General features: G+C 40.4%; 1 protein-coding gene across 9 annotated transcripts in view; it reads right to left on the reverse strand.

Annotated features, from left to right (window-relative positions):
* Positions 1-4,371: 4,371 nt before the first annotated feature.
* LOC110259998 (uncharacterized) overlaps positions 4,372-5,675 on the reverse strand; it is a 494,473-nt gene continuing 493,169 nt past the window's right edge. For 8 of the 9 annotated variants that reach the window (XR_014839720.1, XR_014839722.1, XR_014839735.1 and 5 more), the window contains one exon: positions 4,372-5,675. This exon is cut by the window's right edge and continues 256 nt beyond it. The gene's annotated coding sequence lies outside the window, so the exon portion shown is untranslated. The other variant, XR_014839719.1, reaches the window with a different exon arrangement.

The following is a 5,675-nucleotide window of genomic DNA, read 5'->3' on the forward strand; positions in this document are numbered from 1 at the left end:
TGTGGCCGTGCCAGAAAGCTGAGGGGATGGAACAGATGATGTCTTGGGCTCCCCTTCCAGCCCTTCGGTTCTATAATTAACTTGATGAAAGGAGCCGTGGCGATTTGCAGTGAAGGGTTTAGACAGGAATGTGCTTGCTCATCTTGGGCTAGGTCATGGGTGGGAAAGCCAGAGGTTTGCTTCATCGCCAGTGGCGATCCCGTATCATCCAGTGCAATGATTGATGCCTGGAGAAGTCCACTCGGGGTCAGATTTAGGCTGGGCCCTAGCCTCCTGCTGAACCCTTCTCACTGTCTGGGAATAGGATGGAAAAGAATTTGGTAGGTTGATTTTAGTCAGCTCAGGTGAGGTCTGGAAAATTTCAAATATTAAATGTAGGTGTTTGGGCATGGAATGCTCATGATTCTAAAGGGGAAAAAAAGGCAATCCTTTATATTATAGAAGGACAGTGTCAGAAAGTCTGAACGGAGAAGTACAAGAATAATGCTCTTCGAAGACACACTTTCAATTTTACCGTGTGGGGGTGCTTTATTTATTTATTTTTCTTACAGAATAAGTGGAATTTCATTGCTTCCAGTTTTCAAAGATTTTACATCTTAGGAGATTACAGTTTGATGTTTCCCTGTCCTGGGTCAGAGATCCAGAGAATCAACCAGATTCCAAGGTAGTTTATTTCCTTTGCTTATCACTTGAATTTCTGTGAACAACATGCCTGGGTCAAAACAAGAGTAAGCAAAGAAAAGCAAATTTGCGGCAGTTACTGTAGGATCCTGACATCAGGGACAAGGCAACAGAAATCAGTAGAACCAGCTGGGATAATGAGCTGGATTAGAGACGATAACTGAGATTTTTATCTCATGATAGATCCAATCATCATGGTCTATGTTGACACTTAAGAAATATTTGGATCAGGCATTATCTTGGTTTGAGTTGATGGATAGGAAGCAGAGAAAGAAGACAAAGCTGGGAAGACCCCCTTGGGTACTTTTAGAAACTGCAGCATAGTTTGATCAGATATCTTTCAGGAAAACAACCCTGGCAGATAGCAGATAACCTCAGTGTGGGAAATGATTACTAGGCTCTATCTCCAAAAGATTCTAAGCGCCTACTGACCTCTCCTTTGAGCAAGCCTTCTAGGGTTGAATGAGATGGAAGGACAACCCTGGGGCAACATGGTAAATGAGCATCCTGTCCCAGAGCAGAGAAGAGAGGGAGCACATCATGGCGCTCTAAGATGGTAAGCCTCTTTGATTAAGACTCGTATCATGCAAATACTCAATTAAAAGAAAGTTTCTTCCAACCTTATTTTGTGTCTCACATTCATGCCCCTTGATGTCGAAAGAAAGAAAGAGAAAGGGAGTGGGGAAGGAATTCCTGTTTTTAGAAAAAAATAGAATAACCTAGGAAAGGCAGCTAGTTATCTAGTGAAATATCACAGATGGGTTTTTTTTTTTTAATAAATTTTGTTGGAGCATAGTTGACTTAGAAAGTTGTGTTAGTTTCAGGTGTACAGCAAAGTAACTCAGTTATGCGTATACATACATCCATTCCTTTTCAGAGTCTTCTCCCATAGAGGTTATTACATAGTGTTGAATATTGAGCAGATTACTCTGTGCTATACAGTATGTCCTTGTTAACCTACCTATTTTATAAAGTGGTGTGTACATGTCAATCCCAAGCCCCTAATTTATCCCTCTCACCCCACATTTCCCCTTTGGTAACCATAAATTTGGTTTCAAAATCTTTGAGTCTGTTTCTGTTTTGTAGGTTTTTTGTATCATTCTTTTTGTTAGATTTCATATATGATAATTGTCTTTACCTGACTTACTTCACTTAGTATGATCATTTCTAGGTTCATCTATGTTGCTGCAAATGGTTATTTTATTTTTTATGGCTGAGTAATATTCCATTGCATATACATTCCATGTCTTCTTTATCTAGTCCTCTGTTGTTGGACACTTAGGTTGCTTTCATGTCTTAGCAATTGTGAATGATGCTGCAACAAAACATTGGAGTGCATGTATCTTTTTGAATTATGGTTTTCTCTGGATATATGCCCAGGAGTGGGATTGCTGGATCATATGGTAGTTCTATGTTTAGTTTTTTAAGGAACTTCCATGCTGTTCTCCATAGCAGTTGCTGCACCAGCTTACATTCCCACCAAGAGTGTAGGAAGTTTCCCTTTTCTCCACACCCTCCCCACAGATGAGATTTTTAATATGAGCTTAATAATATCCTTCTTTCTCCTAGCCATTCTTGCATCTAGGCTAGCTAAGATGAAGGTAAGATCAAGTCACTGGATAAAAGTGTATCATCTCTGTGGATTTTAAGATATAAAATTTTTCTTTTCAAACCTAGGAAATTTGTGACTTTGAGTATCTGAATACAACTTTGTGGCCAGAAAAGGGAAACATAATTGCCTTGCTTTCTATTTTTTTTTTTCTTTTTTTTGCCCCATTCTAAGGCAGTCAAAGACAGCCCCCACTAGAGGCTGTGAGTGTGCCTTTGGTGCATTCACGCATTGCAGTCCGGTGCTTTGACTTTCCATCCATTCATCCAAGTTGATCTTCAAGTAGTTACCTCTGCTTGTTGTGCGATTCACTCTGCTTCCCCCCACTGTCTTCCAGCCAGAGTTAAACTCGTTTTCCAAGACTCAGTTCCACTCTGGCCTCCACACCTCCCCAGAGCCCCAGAGTCCCACCCACTCTGACAGAAGCCTATCCTGACTTACCATGATTCATCTTGCACTAGAGTTATTTGTGTGCATGTCCATGTTTGTCACTTAACTGTGCTCCCACAGAGCAGGACCTGAGTTGTTTTTTTTTTCAGATCTGAGCCTTACACCTAGTAGTTGTTCAGTTATTGTTTACTACTGACTTGAATTTGACTGAACATATCTTTTCTGGAAAAAACAAAAAAAAAAGATCCAGATGCTACTAATGCATCTCACTTCTGCAAGTTTATTAGCCTATTCAGCAAAACAATGTAATTTATACATGCAAAACCAGAAATAATGGGAAAACCTATTTCTACATGCATATTTATTCAATCTATTGTAATTCAATACGATAATGCCTGAAAGAATGCATGTACATGCATGAACATGTATGTACATGTATTTATATAGGAATGCAAACAATTGATTTCTACATTTTAGTTTTTCAGCCATACACCACATAAAATCAAGAAGAACCAGAATTGAATAAAACATGTAAAATGTCAGATTAAAATACCTGGTGAATGCTATTCTTATTTTCTTATGGAAAACAAAATGAGGAAGAGTAGAAAAACAAATAAAATCATCACCCTGTATCTTCCTAACAGAATTTTCTTTTTTTAGTCTTTTTCTAGGGATCTGAGTCACATCTGCGATCTACACACCACAGCTCACGGCAACCGAGGATCCTTAACCCACTGAGCAAGGCCAGGGATCAAACCTACAACCTCATGGTTCCTAGTCGGATTCATTAACCACTGCGCCATGACGGGAATTCCCAGAATTTTCTTATTTTTACTAAATAAGTGTGCTTTGAAATGCTGATATATTTTTGAAAATTTTATTCTAATAGTCACCTACTAAAAATATGTAAAAATAACATCTAAAAGTTAGTACAGTCATTGTTTGTATTTTTCCTCTGTCCTTTACATGGGGAAAGTTACGAATTTTTTTTTTTTCGAGGGAGGAACACGACGTTTCCAAGATGGTTATTTTCTAGTATAAATGAAAATTACAGAGCAAATAACTCCTCCCCCCCCCGCCCCAGAAAATGATCTCTATAGTTGTACTAAGCATATTTAAAATGATAAAAAACAAAAAGTGAATAATTATTTATTGTTGGAGTATAATTGTGTTTAAGTTTCTGCATTACCCGTACATTTACTCTCTCCCTTTCTGATTCCTCCGCCAAATTTCTTTTTTTTTTCCCACCAAATTTCTTTTTCAAATCAGGTGTCATACTTGAATTAATCTCTGCTCACTGTGAATTTAGTGTATGTGAGTATATTTTACACCACCTTTTTTTTTTTTTTTTTTTTTTTTTTTTTTTTTTGTCTTTTTGCCTTTTCTAGGGCCCTGCCCTTGGCATATGGAGGTTCCCAGGCTAGGGGTGTAATCGGAGCTATATCTGCCAGCCTACGCCAGAGCCACAGCAACGCCGGATCCGAGCCGCGTCTGTGATCTACACCACAGCTCACGGCAACGCCAGATCCTTAACCCATTGAGCAAGGCCAGGGCTCGAACCCGCAACCTCATCGTTCCTAGTCGGATTCATTAACCACTGAGTCATGATGGGAACTCCTACATCACCACCTTTTTTAAAGCTTCTTTGAGAGATTTGTTTTTGTAAGGTTCACTATACTTGATTGCACAGATTTTTTTTTTTTTTTTTTCTTGTTGGGGTGGAAATCAACCATTCTAATCCCTATGTTTTACTATATGGAACCAGAAACCCAAATTGGCAGAACTTGGACTGAATCCTGGGGTTATTTCTTATATTCCACTTTTAAAAAGTTGACATTGATTTGTTCATTTTCAGCAAAATCATGTCCTATGTAGCAACTGTATCGATCACATTAGTGCAAAGCACAGAATCTGTGCTCTAAAAGACACAGGCTCTAGAAAGACTGGCTCAAAAGCATTTCTGTTTGGTCCTTCGGTTCTCCAGAAGTTCTCTGGGAGAAGCATTTTCAACCTTGATACGAGCAGGATTCTTAGTGTAGAGCAGAGTCCAAGTTTGGTTAGACCACAATGAAGTGTGTTGAAAGCCATTAGCAATTAAGAGCATGGCTCTGTGCTGATTTGCTTTATGGTATATTTCATGCTGCTCATGCACAGTAGGTAATACACATGGATTCAGCATAAATTTAATTTTGCACATTAAGTAAAGTGCAATAGATAAATTATGCCTGAAGAGGAGCCACCAGCTGCTGAAGCCTCTTCCACTAATGTACCCTGGAGGTGCCTGAGCACATCAGTTGTGTGGAACCACTAATGCATCCCGCATATCAGCATGGATACAGTTGCTGTGTGGAGCCAGGACTAGCCTCTTGGCTCTCAGGGAGCGGCTGGGGAAGGGAACTGGTCCAGCTTCCTGGGGCTAGGCTGCCCCCTCCCTGCCCCCACTCCAGGCTCTAGAGCATGCTGTGCCATGCCTGGCCCCGTTCAAGGGCTCCGTGGAAGGGTCTGAGAGGGGGTTTTTCCCACGACCTGAGGAAGTGAGAAGGAACAGAGGGACTCCAGGCATTCCTCCCCTGGCTCAATTGAAGGATCCAGAGTCCATATGAAATGGGTGTTCCACCGAGGATTCCGAAATGGGAAAGGACGCATTAGTGCAAAAATGGCTGAGTTAGAGCTGCTGGGGGAACACTCAGTTTTGAATTTCTTGGCATCCTTGGACCTCATTTCTCAACCATAATGTTCACTTTATGGTCATTTTTTTTGGTATTTAATATATCTACATCCCATGCAGGGAATTGAAGCAGAACACTCTGAGGGCTTTAAGGAAGAAAACAGATCTCCACTCTGTGGCAGGATTCATTCCTGTGGCCTCGAGTGGTGATGACATGCTTTAAGTTATTTGAGATGAGTAAGCAGTTACAAGTTCCACTGGAAATGTGGCTCTGACGGTTTTCAGCCAAACCCTGATCATGGAAGTTTCATCCTCTTGGCCATCCTC

This window comes from Sus scrofa, chromosome 3, assembly GCF_054392235.1.
Source record: "Sus scrofa isolate SSC_HxYL_T2T_F1_AM1 chromosome 3, Sscrofa_HxYL_maternal_Yorkshire_Landrace_v2.0, whole genome shotgun sequence".
In the NCBI taxonomy this organism is placed as follows: Eukaryota; Metazoa; Chordata; class Mammalia; order Artiodactyla; family Suidae; genus Sus; species Sus scrofa.